Raw genomic sequence first — 24000 nt, forward strand, 5'->3', positions numbered from 1 at the left:
GACTGCTGTAACCGTCAGTTGTGTGAACGCTGGATTTATTATTTTTGTATTACCAGCGAGGAAGTGATTATTTATATTCTAAGTAAGTACAGTTTTGTTTATCTTTGCTTGTCGTGATTGTGAATGATAGGAACAATTTATTATTTATCTTTGATTATATTGTGATAGTTCAGTTAGTTAGGAGTGTTCATAAGTGTTTTTCTTTTTTATTTTGGCAGGCCGTGATTCCTCCTTATGAGAGATTGTTTTTTGAGAGTTGATTTATTGTTGCTGACCAGGCCTGTAAATAAGGATTTTGTTTGGACTGCTCTTTTGGACTACGATTGTTGATGACCTGGCCTGTACTTGATTGTGTTGGACTGCGCTTTTGGATTGCTGAACTGATGATGACCTAGCCTTTGTATTTGGATTGTTGATGATGATGATAATGATGATAATAATGATGATGAGGATGATGACTACCACCCAATTCAGCAAGGCAGTTGTGGCAAATTTCCACACAGTTTAATCTGTTATTTAAAAAGCTGTGATTGTGGTAGTTGCCGTAAAAGACTGTCGGCTTTGTGTTGGTGTTCATATATATATTTATTTTTGGTGTTGGTGTGCGGTGTAATTCAAGTTTGTTAGGTTTTTTTTTGCGTTTATTTGAATGGTGTTACGTTGTTATATTTACTGTTGTTTATGATTAGTGTTAAGTATTTTGAATGTGGATGGTTTTGGGTGGATTTATTATAGTTAGTAAGAAATATATAGTTTTAAGGTTATGTTATGTTTTGTTTATTTTGTCCTTTTTGTCTAAGAGTCTGGTTGTAGATTACGTAAGGGGAAAGTTTGTTTTGTGGAGACCATTGTCAGTAAGTGTGATTCAGGGTGTGAGGGTTGTCCTTGCAACATCCCGCCACAAGGTCGAACAAATTAACCCTAACCTTGACCCAAAGGTAGCATATGGTTGTAACACAGACTTCAAATCCCCCTACGGTCTAAATTGATTCTGGGAAAAACAAGCTGGTTTTAAGAAATAAGCTACCATGGCGGAGGTCAGCACTCAGGGGTGCTTTTCTGGTTTTCTTCATTCTTCACGAAGGACAAATATAAACACTGATTCCTTCCCTACATTATTTGAAATTACAAGTGCTTGCCTTGGCAAAAAAAGAAAGATATCACTTACATGTACCTGGTATTATAAAGCCTCGGGCATCTAGATGTCTCTTTCTAAGAGGAGATGCTGGATAACCTTATAGCGTCAAGCAGAATGGATTCTACCGCCTTGTGGAATTTCTGGATGTGTCGTGGGTACAATAAGCCAGGAAGAGAAGGTAATTTCCCCGAAGTCTCCAACTGTAAAAATAGAAGGTCTGGATACCATTCTACTTCAGGCCACTTTGGAGCGACAAGAATCAATTTGAGATTGGGCATAGCCCAAACTCAATATAAGACACTTATTAGGCAAAAGAGAGGAAAAGCACAGGTGTCAAAGCCATCCCACAAGTTCTAGCATGCGTCCTCAAACACATCTTTGAATGCTGCCTTCAGTTGCATTGCAAACACGTGCTCTCTACAGGCCCTCCTGGTCTTTACGAAAGCGTACATGTCCTTCACCAGGGTAGCCATGTGCATCTTGGCTAGGACCGTGTACATATCTGGAGTGCTCGAGATGCCTGTACACATCTCCATACAGTTCTGGAGAGACAAAGAGGCGGCTAGTCTCTCTTTTGTCTCCTGTTCCCTTCTTATAAGATGTTCCGAGAACTTTGGAAGGTTCTCGTTGAACTATCGTCCTGTTATCTCTGGATCCAGTTTCGAGATTGAGAAGGTTAGATGAACCTCGTTCCAATCCTTCTCACAGGTAGGCAGGGCTAGAGACAATGGTTTGCAATTCTCTAGCGTAGGGCATGGTTTGCCCGCGTCAACTGCTTTTAGCACGCAGTTGAGAGCTTTGGCCAAAAAGGGAAAAGCTCTGGAGGAAGGAGCAAGAAAGGTAGGGTGCCTCTTGCTCAAAGCAGAAACCTTTGAATTTGTATAGCCGGCTTTCTTCAGGTTACTCGTCAAGAGAGCCTGCGCCTTGTCATGATCTTTGATCATGACCTCCTTGGGTTCCGTCTCCTCTCGGGATGCTGGTTCATCCCACAATCTCACAAAGCATTCTGGGTAAGCCAAAATGTTCGACCAGAATTGGAGATCTTCGAGGGGTTTGGCCCCCATCTTCTCAGAAATGTAAAGTTTCCCATTCATCATAGGCATATACAGTGAACCCTGGCTACTTCGCGGTTCAACCATCGCGGATTCACCACTTCGCGGGTTTTTTCCATAACCCATATATATAGACATATCGCAGATTTTCCGGAAATTTCGAGAATACCGCGAAATCTGAAGACCCCCAAATACGATATTTTGTTACCTGTAATTCCATTAATACTGTAATTAGTAATATCTGCTCTTATTGATTGTTCATTGCATTACATATGATATATAATTCAGCACAGAAAGAAATAAAACACGAAACGAGAATGTGATCATACGATAATACAGTACTGTATACAGTACGTAGTAAAATTAAATCGAACATGAAACGCAAATCAGATGCAGTCATACCATATTAGAATGGTGTAAGGCTGCTGATGGCTACTATACTACAAATGTAATGGATGTGCATCTTTTCCATGATTCTTTTGTATGTATACGTACGTAGTACTGCATCCAATAATATTCTTTGTTGCAAAAATCACATTTCGAATAAACGTACGAGAGAGAGAGAGATAAAGAGAGAGAGAGAGAGAGAGAGAGAGAGAGAGAGAGAGAGAGAGAGAGAGAGAGAGAGAGAGGAGAGAGAGAGAGAGAGAGAGAGATAAAGAGAGAGAGAGAGAGAGAGAGAGAGAGAGAGAGAGAGAGAGAGAGAGAGAGAGAGAGAGAGAGAGACATCCTACAAAAGAATAAAATAGCATACGTAAAGCTATTACGTGTATTATTATTGTTATTATTATTATTATTGTTATTGTTGTTAATAAAATTATTATTGTTATTATTATTATCATTATTATTATTATTACTGTATTATTATCATACGATAATTCAGTACTGTATACAGTATGTAGTAAAATTAAATCGAACATGAAACGCAAATCAGATGCAGTCATACAATATTAAAATGGTGTAAGGCTGCTGATGGCTACTACTGTACTACAAATGTAATGGATGTGCTTCTTTTCCATGAATCTTTTGTATGTATACGTACGTAGTACTGCATCCAATAATATTCTTTGTTGCAAAAATCACATTTCGAATAAGCGTACGAGAGAGAGAGAGAGAGAGAGAGAGAGAGAGAGAGAGAGAGAGAGAGAGAGAGACACACACATCCTACAAAAGAATAAAATAGCATACGTAAAGCTATTATTATTATTGTTATTATTATTATTATTGTTGTTGTTGTTAATAAAATTATGATTGTTATTATTATTATCATTATTATTATTATTATTACAGTACTGTACTGTATTATTATCATTATTTATTTATTATTATTATTAATACTGTACGTACGGTATGCGCGGGGTATCTTGTACTTTGAGTTGGTAACCTACGCATCATATACTGTAAGACGGGTTGTGATTGGTTCAAGCGCTGATAGATGACGAATCAGAACTCAAGTTTTGTTATCTAGCCTGTGATTGGTGTTTTGCCCTCATCTCCAACCCGCAGCATCTAGGTTCTCGCGGGCCCGGGTCGTCCACTTTCTGTTACCGCGTATCGCTGAGTAGACGTTCTTAAGTTTGTGAAGTTTAATCTGTGCTGTGTGCGACCTTTTTAAGTTGAACTTTTTGTCAAATCCTACTGTACAATGCCTCCCAAGCGTTCTGCTTCTACTAAGGCTGGTAGTGAGCCTAAACGCCACCGAAGGATGATGACGATTGCTGAGAAGGTCACGCTTCTCGATGTGTTAAAAGACGGTAGAAGCTATGCGGCCGCAGCGCGCCATTTTGGGATCAACGAATCTACTGTTCGCTATATCAAGAAGGACGAGGCGAACATTAGAAAGACGGCTGCAATCACCTTTAGCAGATCAGCGAAGCGAGTCATTACAACGCGTAATAAAACGATCGTACGCATGGAAGGTGCTTTAGCTGTGTGGATTGCCGACTGCCGGAAGAAGAACATAGCCTTGGATACAAACACCATCCTAACAAAGGCTTTGAGCTTGTATCAGAATTTTGCTGCAAAGGAACCTCAAGACGACGATGGCAACCATGCTGAAGAAGATGATGATGCAGATGATCCTCAACCAGGGACATCCACTGATTCCCAGCCTCAGAAACAACGTTTTTCCGCCAGCAAAGGATGGTTCGCGAAGTTTCAGAAACGCTTCGCCCTGAAAAGCGTTTCCCTGCATGGCGAGGCTGCTTCGGCTGACACTGCCGCTGCTGAAACTTACGTGAGCCAGACGTTCAAGAATCTTATCGCCGAAGGTGGATACAAGCTGGAACAAGTCTTTAATATGGATGAGACCGGCTTGTTTTGGAAGAGAATGCCGTCGCGAACTTTCCTGTTCAAAGAGGAAGCCAAAGCCTCTGGCTTTAAAGCATTCAAGGATCGCGTTACCCTCGTGATGTGTGGCAATGCTGCTGGATTTTTGCGTACAGTACAGTACTTTATGACGCCGTTGTTTCAGGCGGCGTCATAAAGAAAAACATTTCATTTGGAAGTCCTAAGAAAAATAAAGTAAAACATTGGTAATAAAAAAGTCAACATACTGTATAATCAATATAATCGATGCAAAAACTAACCTATACATATATGTGTACACTAAATGAGTTTGTTTCTTCATTATGATCAGAGATGAACGTAAACAAAACATTGGTTGCCCTTTTTTATCGTGCTTTTTAGGTGTTTAGGAAACGCATGATATAAAATCGCCTTTAATATTTGTGCCTGTTTTAGTTTAGGGTGCTGTAGTACATGCATTAAGTGTTCTGTACATTAAAGGGTAGTTTGTTAACAGTACTACGTACAAGGGAAGGTTTTAAAAGTCCGAATATACATGTTAAATAAATAAGTAAATATGATGTCACTACTTCGCGGAATTTCACCTATCGCGGCCGGGTCTGGAACCTATCTACCGCGATAAACGAGGGTTCACTGTACTCCGCGTACCTCCAGGAGTTGGTTTCGGAGCATTGGGGTAGGTCAGAGACTCTGACACGCTTGTGAGAGCCGCTGAAAGTGGCCGAGCATTGCGCTTCTCTGACTTCCCTCTCCATCTCTTGCTGTTCCTTGCGCATCGTTTCCGTCATTAGCTGCAGCTGTGCCATGAGCGTTTCGCCCTTGGTTAACAGCGGTTCCGATTGAGGAGTTGGGGTCGAAGAGGTTGACGGCACAGGTTGATATTCCGTCACAGAAAACCGAGGGTCTTCCGTCATTGTCGATACGGATCCTTCTTCCTCCTCGGGTGGCTGAGCCACCTCTTCATCAGGATTTTCTTGTAGAAGATCCTTTTCGGTGTCTGAGGACACCTCTGACATACGTATTTGATGGATGTCCATGCCTTCGAGAGCCTTGTTGATGTCAGCCTCTATCGTCAGTTGTATGAAGGGAGGCTTGACCTGACCCTGAGGCACAACCGCATCGAATTGGGCCTTAAGGAACAGAAGGCTTCTCATCGCATCGTTTGGCATGTAAGGTCCCGGAGAGTTCTTCTGGAACCCTCTTACCCACCTTCGAAGCGTTTCCCTCACAGTATCCCTTGACTCTGTCGTCTAAGGATCATCGAAACCATCGGTCATCAAGGCCGAGCAGGCGGTGCAACCCTTCGGATCCCAATACCTCATGGTTTAAGTTGCGATGGAGCAGGGGGCATGAGACCTGCACATCTTGTGGCCACAAAAGTCCATGCTTTTGTGGTTGAAGTACATGACTGCACACTTCACCTTACCCTCCTCCTGTAAGGAAAGAAAGAGTAAAATGGGAAAGGGGTAATTTATCACACTGATAAATATATTCACATGTATTAAATAGTAATCATTACTATTATTAATATAGCTTAGGATAGTAAGATAGAAAGGAAATAGGAAAAACACACATCTGTGTTTCCTGTCCAGGCAATTGCTGTGACCTCCCCCAATATCAATATTTTTAATTTCCTTATCAGGGAAAATACATGGTGGAATAGCTCTAGTACGTAGAGCTGGAGTCAGTGTATATTAACACTAACTCCACCACATGTAAAATATTAATACTGCAGGGTAATTAATGGTGTTCCAATGATCTAGGATACATCAGAATATTGAAGGAATGCTTCACCTCAACATTTGTTAAGCGGGTCTCAACAATGGACTTTGAAAGGATACACAGAGTATGTTGGAAATTCATATTACTGTATTATTACATACTGTAGTTTTCTAACTGCTGTATTGTTATACTGCAGGAATACTGGCTACTGTATTATCTTATACTGTAGTTCTGCCGGTATACTACTGGGTTAGGCTAGTACCTGGCGGCACTAGCCGACAGAAAGAGAGAAAGAATGGACAGAAGGACTATCGCATTATTATGGTTGAGTACAATAATAGGGTTGTAGGGACTACTGTCTCTACTGCCTTCTTTCCCAAATGAGGATTCAAATGGAAGGGGAGAGAATGTATTGATTCTAGCTTCCATCCGGCCACAATTTCTGTTGCCGGCTGCACTGCCGGTTACAGCGTTTGTGGATGGCAGTCCAAGGGATGACTGGAGGATACTCAAAGTTGTAATGGGTTTCCCACGGGCAGCCGTCAGGGCCGGCTCAACCTTTCCTGAAACATTGCTTCTGTTAGGGAGATGGTCGAAGCGGCAACCTAACCGCCTTTGTAGGAACCCGGCCGGTAATGCGGTCAGCCCGGCAAGCGTGGTGATTGTACGACACCGGCCACAGGGATCGTGACGGCTTGGCCGTCACTAAAGGACAGAAGGGGAGGAGAAAGCGTCCTATATTTTACATAGAAGGAAGGCGGCAGGTATGCCACTTACTTTCGGCTGCAAATCAAGGAAACATGGTTTCCTATGCCGGCGCCGTCTTGGGCGGTAGAGGAATATCGATTCCCTAGCCTGAGACGGATATAAGACATGTCTTTTAGTCCACAAGGGAGAAAGGTGGCGGCAGTTGTGCTATCCCCTTACGGTTGAGGACTAGTGAAGCCGGGCTTCCTATGTCGGCAACGGTGTAACCGGCAGAGGAATGACTAATCCCCGATCGGTAGCGTTGCCAGCAACTAGACAGAATACCCTGAGTTCCTGTCGTATTTCAAAGCTGGGATACTCACCGGCAAAGAGGATCAACAGAAAACACTATCTCAGTCAAGCCAGAGTACACTACTCGATGGCAATGACGAAAGAGAGGGATGTCGCCGGGGCTGACTGCACTCAGGGGGAAGAAGGGTTTATCCTCATTTCTCTAGAAGAGAAAAGTATTGAATTATGATAGTAATTCTACGAGATATCTATATCTCCAACCAAATTAATAAAACGATACGGGAGGTTAAACGGTGATAACGTAACTAAAGTATACTAAAACGCGTTAGGCTAGCCTAACTCAAGTCGGGATCTCCGCTACGCTAATACCACCGAGGCCCTATCGTATACGATCGAAACGTTTTATCAGAAGAGGAAATATTACATGTGTAAATCTTATCTTCACTAGTATAATTTTTTCCTAAATAGGTAGAATTTCTTTATAGCTAAATACCGGGAACGTCATACTACTAACTAAATAAGGCATTTATGCGTACGACAATGGTCCCAAAATGGCCGCCTCCGATGCTAGCTCTGCTCCGCTCAACACACCTAAATTATGCTAATTAAACTGTGAGAAGGGAGCCAAAAATTTATACACAGGAAAGATTAAATACTCAACTTTCAAGAGGATGAAGATGCTGGAGATTGCATAGTAATATTCCTTGAAAACAGTAACAACCGAGAGCAATGTGGGAGAACACCGTGCTTAATTGGCTACTATTAAAGGAATAGTTACGCCATAGTAGTATGTGGAGGGGATCCACCGGGTAACCTTCATAACGGCTCCCCTTCACATTCGCCACTCTTCCCCCTCAAAGCAAAAACTCTATTCGGGGTGAAGATTGCCATGTGTCGTATCAAGAAATATGTCCCTTGATATTATGCGATATCCTTAAAAGTTATACTGTATTAAGGATACTCGCGCCAGGAGTTAGAATTCTGGAAACCTGCTGTTAATTCTCTGGGAGTATCACTGTAGCTAAATATCCCTTAGAAAGCTACCTAAAGGAACCTTCCATCAGGACGACATGGCTGAGCCCAAAAATATATACATACATATAAGAAAAAGTATGTTAAAAGATAAAAATTAATGGCAGTCCAGAATAGGCGAGGCAGAAGAGTGGATACAACCGCTCTCCATCCGAGCCAAAAGTAAAGTGAGCTAAATCACCAGTGTGTGAGTGGGAGTGGTATCAAGCTTTCCCCCCCCCCCTCGCTAACTAGCGGTGTGGGTAATTAACCATCGCCAAATTTTAACGGCTCATCATTTCCGCTTTGCCGAAAGTAATACCCCCTAATAAATAGCACGGTTTGTATTCCAGTTACAGAACAATTAATGGTTTGTATCATCCCGGGAATATATTCATTATTCACGTACATTATACAGTAATTACATATCTGAACATGCTCACCAAATAAATGACTTGATAGAAGTATTTACGAAGTATATTTGGTTTGGCATCAACGCATCGAAAGGATTGAATACTGTAAGGTTGGCTAACCTTGATGACAGCAGCCAGAAAACCCACGTCTATAAAAGAAATATGATCTAGTACAAAAGAAGATTAGAAATAAAATCTGAAATATCACCAGGGGTAGCCTGTATCAAAGAATATTCAATTAACATCATCATGCACAATTAAAATCTACAAACATTTCCAGCTATAATTTCTTTGCCAATTGTTGTGGCTGGTAACTTGGATATAGTTTCTTCCTCTTTTTGACCCAACTATGTGAGGAGGAGGGCAGAATCCAATTAATGTTGGATAGGTCATCATCATCATCATTATTATTATCATTACTTTTATTATCATCATCGTTATCACTGTATTATTATTAAGAGGATGAGATTTACCAGCCCTATAATTCAAGCTTGACTCTTACAATGCTAGCCCAAATAAATTTGGGTGGGAAAATGTACACATAGAGTACATTAAATCTAACAAATAAAATATAATCCTAGAGTAAATATACAAGATGAATAAATAAAGTAGGAGATATAAATCTCTGATAACTAAAAGTAAGACAAATCTGCAAGTAATTTGTATATTTGGGCTCGGCCATGTCGTCCTGATGGAAGGTTCCTTTAAGTAGCTTTCTAAGGGATATTTGCTACAGTGATACTCCCAGAGAATTAACCATAGGTCTCCAGAATTCTAACTCCTGGCGCGAGTATCCTTAATATAACTTTAAGGATATCACATAATATCAGGGGACGTAGTTTTAGATACGACACATAACAATCTTCACCCCGAATAGATTTAACTCTTTGAGGGGGAAGAGTGGCGAATAAAAGGCGAGCCGTTATCAAGGTATCCGGTGGATTTCCTCTCCATACTACTATGGGCCATCATTCCTTGTTCTGTAGCATTTAAGCTAAGTGCGGTCCCATGCTTTTCGCGGTGTTTGTTACGAATTTTTTAAATATAATCATGCAATCTCCTGCATCTTCATCCTCTGGAAAGTTAGTGTTTAATCTTTCCTGTGAATAATTTTAAGGCTCCCTTCTCACAGTTAAATTCATATAATTTAAGTGTGCTTGGTTAAGCGTAGCCGACACCAGAGGCAGCCATTTTAAAACCGCTGTCGCCCATTATAAATACATTTATTTAGTCAGTAGAGTGACATTCCCGGTATTTAGCTATAAATTTTAGCTAGTTAGGCAAATTATACTAGTGAAGATATTGCACACGAATTTATTTTATTCCTATTCCCCACCAGAGTTAGGCTAGCCTAACTCGTTATGTATACGTTAGAAAAGTAATTCCCCATGTTTAACCTCAACATACTGTTCCTTATTAATTTGGATGGGGACATATATCCCCTAGAATTTCTGGATAAGGTTTGATATTTTCTCTTTCAGAGAAAAGAGGCTAAACCCTTCCTCCCTGAATAAGCCGCCGCCATTACAGGCAGCAACCCCTATCTTTCGTCATCGCCATTGAGTAGTAAACTGCGGCTTGACTTAGATAGTTTTCCACCATCTGTCTTCTTTGCCGCCGAGTATCCCGGCTTTGAAGTAAGATGGTAGCTCAGGGTGTACTGTCTTGCAGCTAACAAGGTCGCCGACAGGGGAATCTTTGTTCCTCTGCCACCCACAACGTCATCGGCACAGGAAGCCATGCTTTCTTAGTTCACTGCCGAAAGTAGGCGGCATACCTGCCACCACCTTTTTCCCCTGTGAACTATAAGACCCTTTCCCCTCCCCCCTCTGTCCGTTAGTGTCGGCCTAGCCGTCACAACATTCTTTCCCCGGTAGTGTGACAGTCATCCCGGCTTGCCGGGTTGACTGCATTGCCGGCTGGGACCCTACCAGCAGCAGTTAGGTTGCCGCCCCGGCCACTTCCTCCTTAAGTCCTTCCTTCACCGGAGGTGAATGCCCCGGGGGGAAAGTTTGAGCCAGCCGTGACGGCTGCCAGTGGGAAACCCTTCATACTGTTGAGAATTCTTCAGTCCTCTCTTGGCCTGCCATCCACAAACCTTGCAACCGACAGTACAGCCGGCGGCAAAAATTGTGGATGGATGGAAGCTAGAATCAGATGGATTCCTCCCCTTACATTAGAACTCTCATTCTGGCAGGGAGATAATAGGCAGCAGAATAGCCTTTCTACATTCCCAGTTATTGTGTTAAACCATAATAATAGGAACCCTCCTTTCCATTCTTTCGCTCTCTCTATCAGTTACCGCCGCCAGGCACTATTCTAACCCCGGTAGTATACCGGTAAAATTACAATACTGTATATAACAATACAGTAGTACAAGTATTTCTAACATACACTGTGTATCCTATCACAGTCTATTGTTGGGACCGCATAACGGATTTTGAGCAAAGAGAAAAATCTATTTTTGGGCTCAGCCATGTCGTCCTGATGGAAGGTTCCTTTAGGTAGCTTTCTAAGGGATATTTGGCTACAGTGATACTCCCCAAAGAATTGACCACAGGTCTCCAGAATTTTAACTCCTGGCGCGAGTATCCTTAAGAAAATTCTTAAGGATTTCGCATAATATCAGGGGACGCATTTCTTGATACAACACATGGCAATCTTCACCCCGAATAGAGTTTTTGCTCTGAGGGGGAAGAGTGGCGGAATTGAAGGGGAGCCGTCATCAAGGTTACCAGGTGGATCCCCTTTCCCGTACTACTACGGCGTAACTCATTCCTTTATTAGTAGTGAATTAAGCACGGTGTATCTCCCTCTTGATCTCGGTTTTGTTACTATTCAAGGATTATTACCATGCATTCTCCAGCATCTTCATCCTCTGGAAAGTTGAGTATTTAATCTTTCCTGTGTATAATTTTTACCTCCCTTCTCAGAGTTAAATTATCATAATTTAGATGTGTTTAGCGGAGCACAGCCTTCACCAGAGGTGTTCAATTTGGACTGCTGTCGTACGCCATAAATGCTTTATTTAGTTAGCCTAGTAGTACAACGTCCCAGGTATTTAGCTTTAATGAATTATAGCTACTTAGGCGAATTATACTAGTGAAGATCAGATTATATATGCAATATTTCCTCTTCTGTGAAACGTTTCGATCGTATACGATAGGGTCTCGGTGACGTAGCGTAGCCGAGATCCCGACTGGTTGAGTAATCCCTCAACACCCAGATGAATCCTTTGATCATCGGGACACATATAAAACATCGTTCATTATTAATATAGTACAGGTGGAGAAGTTAGTATAAATATTTACTAACTCCAGCTCTACGTACGGGAGTCGTTCCACCCTGTATTCTCCCGTATAGGGAATTTAAATATTAATATTGACGGAGGTCTCAGCAATTGCCTGGGAGAGGAAACACAGATATGTGTCTTTCCTATTTCCTTTCTAGCTTACTATCCTAAGCTATTATATATAATAGTAAATATTACTATTAAAAGTATGCATTTATATCAATGATAAAAACAACTGTATACTCATTTCAACCTTTTCCTTTACAGGAGGAGCCAATGGTGATGTGTGCAGTTGTGTTCTGCAACCACAAGAGTAAGGACTTTCGTGGGCATACGATGTGCAGATCTCATGCCCCTGCTGCATCGTATCTGGATCCCTGAGGTACTGGGAACCGAAGGGTTGTTCCAATTGCTCAACCTTGCTGACCAACAGCTTTGGAGAAGATATCCCTGCCACCACAGAGGCTAGGGATACAGCAAAGGAAACCCTTTGTAGGTGGGTATGAGGATTCCAAAAGAATTCTCCGGGACCTTACTTACCTAACGAATCTCTTAGGTGCCTTCTGTTCCCTAAGAAACAATCCAGTGCAGTAGTTTCCCAGGAACAGGTCCAGCCTCCCTTCATTCAACTGAAGATCGACGCGGACATTAACAAGGCACTAGAAGGCATGGACATCCACCAAGAACGGATGTCGGAGGTGTCTACCGACACCGAACAGGGACTTAATGCAAGAAGGCTCTGAAGAAGACGTGGTTCAACCACCAACAGAGGAAGAAGGATCCGTTTCGACGGTGACTGAGGACCCCCAGTTCACTGTGACGGCATATCAACCTATGCCGTCAACCTCTTCAGCCCCAACTCCCCAACCGACTACACAGGTCGACAGGAGCGAGGCGCTCCTAACGTCGATCCAGCAGATGTTGACGGTGTTCCGGAGGGAACAAGAAGAGATGAGGCAAGACATTAAGCAGACGAAGAAAGAGGTACAAGAAGGGAAGCGCCTTGGCGCTTCCAGGGGCTCTACTAAACCCCTCAAAGTATCTGACCTCCCTCACTGCTCCGAAACCAACCCCTAGAGGTATAGGAGCACATGCCCATGATGAATGGGAAGCTATACATGAGAAGTTGGGGGCCAAACCCCTTGAAGATCTTGAATTCTGGTCCAGCTTTTCAGTGTACCGAGACTGTTACGTGAGACTGCGAGATGAACCTGCATCCCGCAAGGAGACGGTACCGAAGGAAGTCATTGTCGACAACATGACAAGGCACAAGCCATCCTTACCAAGACCTTGAAAGGCACCGGATATACCAACTCTAAAGTCTCAGCATTGCGCAAGAGGCATCCAACCTTCATTGCTCCTTCCTCCAGTTTTCCCCTTTTCTGTGAAAGCCCTCGACTGTGTCGTGAAAGCAGTCGAAGAGAGCAAACCCTGCCCAATTCTAGAGGAATGCAAACCATTATCTCTAGCTGTGCCCACCTGCGAGGAGAAGTGGAAAGAGGTACATCTGACCTTCTCCGTCTCGAAGTTGGATCCGGAGATAGCAGGCAAACAATTCAATGAGAACCTTCCAAAGTTACCAGATCATCTTTTGAGAAGGGAACAGGAGACGAAAGAAAGACTTGCCGCCTCCTTGTCTCATCAGAACTGCTTGGAAATGTGTGCAGGCCTAACTTGAACCACAGATATGTATATGGTCTTAGCCAAGTCCCACATGGGGACCCTTGTGAAGGACTTATATGCCTTTGTCAGGTCAAGGAGAACCTGTAGAGAGTATGTGTTTGCCGCAGGAAAGGTGAAACACGAACCCAGAAAGCTGATCTCATCATACATCTAGGGCAAAGACATTTTCCCACAAGATGTGGTCCAAGAAGTCATTGCCAAAGCCGCCACGGAGAATAGGAACCTTCTCCAAAAGTGGGGGCATGTCTTCTAAGAGGAAATCTTCCTCAGACAGTGGTCCCCAGCCTAAAAACAAGAAGGCAAGAAAACCACGTAGACCTGCACAACTTCCGGCCGTGACCATGGCCAAGGTGCCTCAAATGGTAGCCCAGCCGCAAACCACCTTCCAGATGGTCCCTCTGCAGCTGGTGGCCCAGTCGTCTGTCTTTAACCCAGGTTTTGCGAGGTACACGACCACCTTTCGCCTCTACAAAGGTAGAGGCCCAAAAAGAGGTTCCTTTTAATGCTTTTAAGTGAGAAACCCATGTAAGCCTACAATCAAATACTGAAGGACTTATATGCCTTTGTCAAGTCAAGGAGAACCTGTAGAGAGTATGTGTTCACCGCAGGAAAGGTGAAACACGAACCCAGAAAGCTGATCTCATCATACATCTGGGGCAAAGACATTTTCCCACAAGATGTGGTCCAAGAAGTCATTGCCAAAGCCACCACGGAGAATAGGAACCTTCTCCAAAAGTAGGGCATGTCTTCTAAGAGGAAATCTTCCTCAGACAGTGGTCCCCAGCCTAAAAACAAGAAGGCAAGAAGACCACGTAGACCTGCACAACTTCCGGCCGTGACCATGGCCAAGGTGCCTCAAATGGTAGCCCAGCCGCAAACCACCTTCCAGATGGTCCCTCTGCAGCTGGTGGCCCAGTCACCTGTCTTTAACCCAGGTTTTGCGAGGTACACGACCACCTTTCACCTCTACAAAGCTAGAGGCCCAAAAAGAGGTTCCTTTTAATGCTTCTAAGTGAGAAACCCATGTAAGCCTACAATCAAATATCAAACCTACAAATTTAGCTTCACTTAAACATGGTATCCGTTGACCTTTAATGTATACGTATATCCGGGTCTGGATGTACTCTCCGAATACGACAAAAATGGACAATGGTAGTTTTACTTGTCGAGAACTTAAATCCATTCATATCGGCCTACTGGATAATTTTGTCAATAGAGAGTTGTATTTTTCTCTTAACCATTGCCATTCTAGTTCCAGCAAATGATATTGAGAGATCATCCACAAATAATGTTGAGAGAATATCTTGGGGAATAACACAGGATATCCCATTAATTGCTGGTGCAAACAGGGTTACACTCAGCACACTCCCCTGAAGAACTCCTTCTCCTGACACTTACTCTCTGATAGAGTTTCCCCACTCTCACTTGAAAAACTCTATGCGAAGGAAATGACTGAATAAATAGAGGTGGTTCTCCTTTTAATCCTAATTCATGAATTGTTCTAAGTATACCTGAGGTGGGGTCAGGGACTGGGTCAGTCATATGAAGAGAATAAGAAGTTTTGGAAAGAAGTGAAGAGAGTAAGGAAGGCCGGCGCAAGAATTGAAGAGACAGTGAAAGATGGAAATGGAAGGTTGTTAAAAGGAGAGGAGGCAAGGAAAAGGTGGCCGGAATATTTTGAAAGTTTGCTGAATGTTGAGGATAATAGGGAGGCAGATATAATTGCTGTTCCAGGTGTTGAGGTGCCAGTGATGGGAGATGAGAATGAGAGAGAGATTACAATAGAGGAAGTGAGGAGAGCACTAGATGAAACGAGAGTAGGAAAACCATCTGGTATGGATGGTGTGAAAGCTGATATGTTGAAGGAAGGGGGTGTGACTGTACTGGAATGGTTGGTGAGATTGTTTAATATGTGTTTTGTGTTGTCAATGGTACCAGTAGATTGGGTCTGTGCATGTATTGTACCACTATATAAGGGTAAGGGAGATGTGCATGAGTGTTGTAATTCAAGAGGTATTAGTTTGTTGAGTGTAGTTGGAAAAGTGTATGGTAGAGTACTGATTAATAGGATTAAAGATAAAACAGAGAATGCAATCTTGGAAGTACAGGGTGGTTTTAGAAGAGGTAGGGGTTGTATGAATTAGATTTTTACAGTTAGGCAGATATGCGAGAAATATTTAGCAAAAGGTAAGGAGGTGTATGTTGCGTTTATGGATCTGGAGAAAGCATATGATAGAGTTGATAGGGAAGCAATGTGGAATGTGATGAGGTTATATGGAGTTGGTGGAAGGTTGTTGCAAGCAGTGAAAAGTTTTTACAAAGGTAGTAAAGCATGTGTTAGAATAGGAAATGAAGTGAGTGATTGGTTTCTGGTGAGAGTGGGGCTGAGACAGGGATGTGTGATGTTGCCGTGGTTGTTTAACTTGTATGTTGATGGAGTGGTGAGAGAGGTGAATGCTCGAGTGCTTGGACGAGAATTAAAACTGGTAGACGAAAATGATCATGAATGGGAGGTAAATCAGTTGTTGTTTGCGGATGATACTGTACTGGTAGCAGACACAGAAGAGAAGCTTGACCGACTAGTGACAGAATTTGGAAGGGTGTGTGAGAGAAGGAAGTTGAGAGTTAATGTGGGTAAGAGTAAGGTTATGAGATGTACGAGAAGGGAAGGTGGTGCAAGGTTGAATGTCATGTTGAATGGAGAGTTACTTGAGGTGGATCAGTTTAAGTACTTGGGGTCTGTTGTTGCAGCAAATGGTGGAGTGGAAACAGATGTACGTCAGAGAGTGAATGAAGGTTGCAAAGTGTTGGGGACAGTTAAGGGAGTAGTAAAAAATAGAGGGTTGGGCATGAATGTAAAGATAGTTCTATATGAGAAAGTGATTGTACCAACTGTGATGTATGGATCGGAGTTGTGGGGAATGAAAGTGATGGAGAGACAGAAATTGAATGTGTTTGAGATGAAGTGTCTGAGGAGTATGGCTGGTGTATCTTGAGTAGATAGGGTTAGGAACGAAGTGGTGAGGGTGAGAACGGGTGTAAGAAATGAGTTAGCGGCTAGAGTGGATATGAATGTGTTGAGGTGGTTTGGCCATGTTGAGAGAATGGAAAATGGCTGTCTGTTAAAGAAGGTGATGAATGCAAGAGTTGATGGGAGAAGTAAAAGAGGAAGGCCAAGGTTTGGGTGGATGGATGGTGTGAAGAAAGCTCTGGGTGATAGGAAGATAGATGTGAGAGAGGCAAGAGAGCGTGCTAGAAATAGGAATGAATGGCGAGCGATTGTGACGCAGTTCCAGTAGGCCCTGCTGCTTCCTCCGGTGCCTTAGATGACCGCGGAGGTAGCAGCAGTAGGGGATTCAGCAGTATGAAGCTTCATCTGTGGTGGAAAATGTGGGAGGTTGGGCTGTGGCACCCTAGCAGTACCAGCTGAACTCGGCTGAGTCCCTGGTTAGGCTGGAGGAACGTAGAGAGTAGAGGTCCCCTTTTTTGTTTTGTTTCTTTGTTGATGTCGGCTACCCCCCAAAATTGGGGGAAGTGCCTTTGGTATATGGATGGATATCTCCATGTGGTATCATATGCCTTTTCAAGGTAAAAAAAAGACTGTCACATGGTGCTGTTTGGAAGCAAAGGCTTCACAAATAGAGGACTCAAGTCGTATTAACACATGAGTTGTTGAGTGCATTTTTCTTAATCCACGTTGAATCAGTGATAAAATACCCTTCTTTTCAAGGTACCACATCAACCTTAGATTGACCATCTTCTCCATGATTTTATATAAACAAGAAGTCAATGCAATAGGTCGATAGCTTGCTGCTAAAATCTTGTCCTTACCAGGTTTTAAAAGGGCTAAAATAATGGCTAGTTCCCAAACACTTGGGTAACTATGATCATGCCATATTCTATTAATAATGCTTAAAATAAATAACTTTCTATTAAAATGTACATGTTTAACCATTGCATATGGAATTCCATCGGGTCCAGGGGCTGTATTGTTACAAGTAGCGGGTGCGGAATCAAGTTCTCTTTCAGTAAAATGAGAATTATAGGATTCTTCCCTTCCTGTTGCAAAATTTAAAATTTTCTTTTCTTCAATGCTTCTGTACTGGTGACCAGGAGCTGCTACACTCTTGCACGATACATTTGAAAAATGTTCAGCTAGGGCATTGCTAACTTCATTTCCTTCAGTCACATACTGACCATTCACTTTCAACACTGGTGGTGGGTTCGGGGTAAATTTGCCTGCAGTCTTTTTCCTTTTCCTCCATACAGAAGATGGTGGTGTTCTAGTATTAATGGAGGAGACAAAAGCCACCCAAGATTGGCGACTAGCTTCTTTCATGGCACGACGGAACTGTGCTCTACACTTTTTGTAGGTTATCAAATTTTCATCCGTACGGCGTCTACGCAATCTAGTCAGAGATTTTCTGGTAGCTCTGTGCAGGGCTGTTAATTCTGAAGACCACCAAAGGACTGGTCATCTTTTGAATAGTCCTGTGGTTTTGGGAATTAAATTGATTCCTGCCGTATGGAGAGTTCGATTCAGTAGGTCTATGGCATCATCAATACTTTCAAACTGTTCTGCACTACCCTCGATTTCATTTAGCTCACAAAATTTAACCCAGTCCGCCTTGTCAAGATTCCATCGTGGCGATCTTTGTTAAGGCGGACCCTTGTTGGTGTTTATAATGATTGGTGCATGATCACTAGTATGCCACTCATCTAATGTCCTCCAATCAAAATCAAGAAGGCAGTTAGAGCTTGCAATTGAAAGGTCAGTCCATGACAAGGTACCTGTCTGAACATGGAAGTGTGTGGGCTCTCCTGTATTAAGGAGTTCCACATCCTCATTCTCCACAATTGATGAGATAATATTGCCCCTTGTGTTTGCCCAAACATCACCCCATAAAGGATGTCTACCATTCATAACTCCCAGTAAGAGGAAAGGTTGAGGGAGTTGTTGAATGACCTCTATTAAATCATCATATAAAATATTATCATTTGGAGGTAAGTACAGAGAGCATATTGTATATTTTCTCCCTATATCAATTTGTACAACCACTGCTTGCAGGGGTGTACGAATAGAAATAGGTATTTGGGGAACATCTTGACGAACGTACATGAGACTTCTGTCACTGCTCCCTGCTTGTTGATTATATGATGTTCTATAGCTAACATACTCTCAAGGACTAGGAGTGTTAGCATCAAGCTTACTTTCCTGTAGACATATTATGGGGGAATTTTCATGAATTAGGAGCTTAAGTTCTTCATATTTGGCCCTTAAACCCTGACAATTCCATTGCAAAATGGAGGAGAAAACTAGGGATTACTTCTGGAAGACATCTTGGATGAGGTCTTCGCATTAGCAGTTTTTGATCTAACATTATCACCTGTAGGTTTCTTCAGAGATGGTCTTGTTATGTTGGGTTTTATGTTTGTGTTTTTCTTTGTATCCTTTTGATCTATTTGTTGAGGTGGATGGTGAACCTCAATTTGAATTTCTGATTTATTCAGTTTATCTTCTGGTTCATTAGAATCGTCAACAGACAAAACATCAAATTTATTTGATGTCATAACCTTAATGTTGCTAATGGAGGGGGGAGAGAGAGATGAAGGTCTCTCTCTTTTACGAATAATAGATGGTGGGATTCTAGGTTTTTGCACCTTTCCCACTACAGGTGCATCAGGTAAGTTGGTCTTAAGTGAAACCTCCATCAAATCAGGCAAGGACATGGCCTGTGAAAGGTTTGTACTAGTTTTTGTAATGGGGGACGAGGGTTGTACAGATATGGGCAATGCCTTAGTGTTAATACACCGTGGTAAAGCCTCAGTAGGTAATATGCTTACCTTGTCATTTGACATTTTATCAGATAGTATATTTCTCCTTCTAGAGTTATTGGCAGTACTAGGTGGGTTTGATTTTAATGCCTTAGCATAGCTATTTGATTTATTTAATAGTCTTTTGGCATGTCCCACACTTATATGTTCCAAACTAGATTTGTTAAGGGCAGCTTCTTCCAACTTATACCACTCGTAGCTCTAGTCTGTGGATTTATGACTCAAGTTACAATCTAAACACCTCTCTCCTAGTGCAAATTTTCCATGGTAAGATTTGGAGCAAATACCACATATTTTCTCATTTTTGCAAACCTTAGACGGGTGTCCAAATTTAAAACAATTAAAACACTTCAGTGGCTTCTGCTTGAATGGTCGTACAGTACTTTAATTATTTCGTTTTCAAAAGTAATATGGAATGGTAGGCTACTTCAGCATCCTGGAACGTAAGGATTATCATTGATGTACCTGGGACTTTGTGAACTTTCCATACATTTAGTGGACACATGGCCAGTATCTCTTCCTCTGTAAATTCATACAGATCTCTGTTAAAAACTAACCCCCTTCCGTACCTAAAATTTAGGTGGGGTTTGACATCTAACTTAATGTCATCATTACTTGTTTTCATGTTGGATAGTATTACAGACTGTGTACTTGATTTGGCATGGATAAGGAAACTATTTTTTCCAAAACGAGATATATCGCCTGGTGCAATACTTCCTACTTTTTTCTGAATTAATTTGCATATTTTTAAATAATTCCCTGTAACCCCCTTTGAATCAGCTATAAGCCACATTGGTGGTTTTGGCTTCCTTTGGGAGGGCATAACTAAATCTGCGTCTTTTTCCAACCAATCGGCAGGCCTATACACATCTAAATCTTTTGGTACCTTATCGCAGAGAGCAGCCGCAACATTCAATATATTATTCAAGTTGCTTATTGCACTAAATGCTTCGTCATAACTACTGTAAGATATCAATGCATCCCATTTTTCAGCTTCAAGTTTCATCCTTATTTCTTTTATACATCCATAGCATTCAAATGCTTTATACAGATCATCATAGTTTGTCTATATTGGAATTTGGGTAACATGAAGGATTCGAAGTATCCATGTGTTACCCACATTACTCGATTTTGTAATATTAGTAGAATGGTCCTTTCCCATTCCAAGGTCATCAACAGAATTTTCTCTGTTCAAATTATCAGAGGTCATCAACAGTGCCGGGGGGGGGGGGGGGGATTCAGCATATCTAGGGGATGGGGAGTCAGTGTTTGAAGGGTCCATAGTCAAGGGTGGGATACCTGCTTGAGAATTTTGCATTCTCCACTATCGGCACAATGAGAGTATACTTCCCAGATGGTCAACTCCATACCCTACCCGAAGGATAACACCAAAACAGATATAAAGGCACAGGTGTAAGCTAAACCCGCCTGTTAGGACTGAGACCAAGGAAATATGGAATCATCCTCCCCATATCTGTAATGATGGGCTTCCGGCCAGAAGCCAAGAGTCCCACCTCATGGATTGGATCCCCCTGGATTCCGATGACCCAACCCTTGAGAGTAGTTCCGCCAAAAAGGTCCAAACCATCTTCGGGATGGCTGAGATCATCCAATACTCTCATATATAGGTTTGAATGCAAATACCTCCCAACCGTGATCCCTTCTCCCATTCATCTAAGCAGGCAGTAATAACGAATGTGGAAATGTCCATGACATTCAAGTAAAATAAAAATATAAATGAATAAATAAATGAACAAATAAAATGAATATATATATATATATATATATATATACAGTATATATATATATATATATATATATATATATATATATATATATATATATATATATATATATATATATATATATACAGGCGCTCCCCAAGATACGAACATCCGTGTTACGAACATCCGGACATACGAACACAAATTGACGAAGTCCAAACATGTTCGTAAACATCCGTAGATTTCATCGCAAGTTTAAATTCACTCTCACTCTCTCTCTCTCTCTCTCTCTCTCTCTCTCTCTCTCTCTCTCTCTCTCTCTCTCTCTCTCTCTCTCTCTCTCTCTCTCTCCGTATTTTGATTTTTAATGCAGTTGAATCTTCATATTTCTTTGAAAATTATTAAAAAATTCTTTATATCCTTATTCGATGTTTCAATTATGGGAATAGAAACGGATCGGAAGAAAATCACTTGATTTGCCTCTCGCCTTCTGCCAGAAGAAATATAACGTCATCAGACTTTTGGCATTTTTTTTTATTTCTTAACATATTAGAAATATCTTCAAAATTAATATTACATCAGCGCCAATATGTTACAGAATATCAGTTTCCCTACAGTTCTTATTATTAGGTATCATGCAAAATCGTTGTAGCTCTTTCTGTGTGTGTGTGTGTGTGTGTGTGTGTGCTCGCTCTGTCAATCGCATACGGGTAGTTAATTCTAAAGCTTCAAACAGTATTCAATTTTTCGTTCAATATTAAGCCTTCATATTTCATTAGACATTATTGTGTTTAATTGTGGTTTATTAAAGCACGTTCATATTTTTCTAATTTCTTGAGCATTTCAATAATCAACAATTACTTTTGATTTACTTTTGGTTGAGAGATCAGCTGATCTCAAGGTGACGCTGCAGTATTACGATTATGCGCACATATAATACGAATAACACTGATTTATATAATTTTCTTGATATTCGAAATCTCTTCATAGTGAATATTACAACAGCGCCAATATATTATAGGGTATCGCATTTTCCATACAGTTCGTTGATAGACATTATTAGTTATACACGGAATACGCACCCCCTCCCGTCTCTCTCTCTCTCTCTCTCTCTCTCTCTCTCTCTCTCTCTCTCTCTCTCTCTCTCTCTCTCTCTTTCTCTCTCTCTCTATCTCTCGCCGTATTTTGATTTTTAATGCAGTTAAATCTTCATATTTCTTTGAAAATTATTAAAAAATTCTTTATATCCTTATTCGATGTTTCGATTATGGGAATAGTAACGGATCGGAAGAAAATCACTTGATTTGCCTCTCGCCTTCCGCCAGAAGAAATATAACGTCATCAGACTTTTTTTTCATAATTTTACAGAAAGTTGTACTAATCTCATAACTAATGATACAGACCACTAAAACACTTGATATCGTTACTCGGGGTTTCGATTATGGGAATGCTGTAAAAAGATTACCCAGCAACATAATGAAAGGAAATCATTCAGTTTGTCAGCGCGCTTCCGCCAAATACATGACATCACAAGATACGTGACGTATACTCTACAAAGAATGATTCCGTCGGTCAAAATTAAAATAAAACAATTCAGTAAACTAACCTTCTGCATATTATTTAACAATACCAAAATAACCACGAAGCAGTTAAATGTACAGTACTGTTACATACAGTAAATACAGTACGGTACAAGTCAGCTGATTTGATCAGCGCGTGAAAAGGTAAACATTACAGTACAGTACATAATACAAATGGCCGTTTGTTTACGTAAGTTTCTAGCAAAAAAAAAAAATGGGTAATGGAACAATAAAATAGCTTTCAGTACATTTATTTAAAAAGGAATTAATGTACAGTACTGTACTAAATGTACAGTACACTATATTTACTACGATTCTACTTCAAGTCAGCTGATTCAGAAATGCAGTGCATATGTATGACCGATTGTTTGTGCAAGTTTCTATTATGTAGCGTGCAGTACAGGATAATAAAACAACATAGGCTACTGTACTGAACTTTACAGTATTATACAGACTACAGTAATATGATAAAGTAAAATATTTGCAATAACCTATTTTATATGAAATGGGGCTATTTGTTGACTTCTACGGCTGAAAATCGTGGACATCTGAATTAGGTTACGCTTACTCTAGACCAAAATTTAACACTAACGACTTACGAACAATCCAGCTTACGAACAGACTCTCGGTCCCTATTGTGTTCGTAAGTTGGGGACTGTCTGTATGTATATATATATATATATATATATATATATATATATATATATATATATATATATATATATATATATATATATATATACATACATGTGTATATATATACATATATACACACATATATACACACATATATATATATATATATATATATATATATATATATATATATATACAGTATGCATACATATATATATATATATATATATATATATATATATATATATATATATATATATACATGTGTATATATATATATATATATATATATATATATATATATATATATATATAAAATATATATATATATATATATATATATATATATATATATATATATATATATATATAGTATACATATATATATATATATATATATATATATATATATATATATATATATATATATATACACACACATATATATATATATATATATATATATATATATATATATATATATATATATATATATATATATATATATATATACAGTAGGGTCCCGAATTACACGTGTTTTAATTACGCGATTCCTCAATTACGCGATCGATAGTTTTTAAAAATTAAATTTCCTGTATCTGCGAGGA

At 40.6% G+C, this 24000-nt stretch overlaps 1 protein-coding gene across 3 annotated transcripts in view; it reads right to left on the bottom strand.

Moving 5' to 3' along the window:
* The window catches only part of LOC137628815 (zinc finger protein OZF-like), a 254538-nt gene that overhangs the window by 78098 nt on the left and 152440 nt on the right, over nt 1-24000 (bottom strand). For 2 of the 3 annotated variants that reach the window (XM_068360054.1, XM_068360055.1), the window contains one exon: nt 8673-8791. The exons of the other annotated variant lie outside the window; for it this stretch is intronic. The gene's annotated coding sequence lies outside the window, so the exon portion shown is untranslated. The remainder of the gene's footprint in view (nt 1-8672; nt 8792-24000) is intronic. 3 annotated transcript variants of the gene reach the window in all.

This window comes from Palaemon carinicauda, chromosome 36 (assembly GCF_036898095.1).
Source record: "Palaemon carinicauda isolate YSFRI2023 chromosome 36, ASM3689809v2, whole genome shotgun sequence".
NCBI classification, from domain to species: domain Eukaryota; kingdom Metazoa; phylum Arthropoda; class Malacostraca; order Decapoda; family Palaemonidae; genus Palaemon; species Palaemon carinicauda.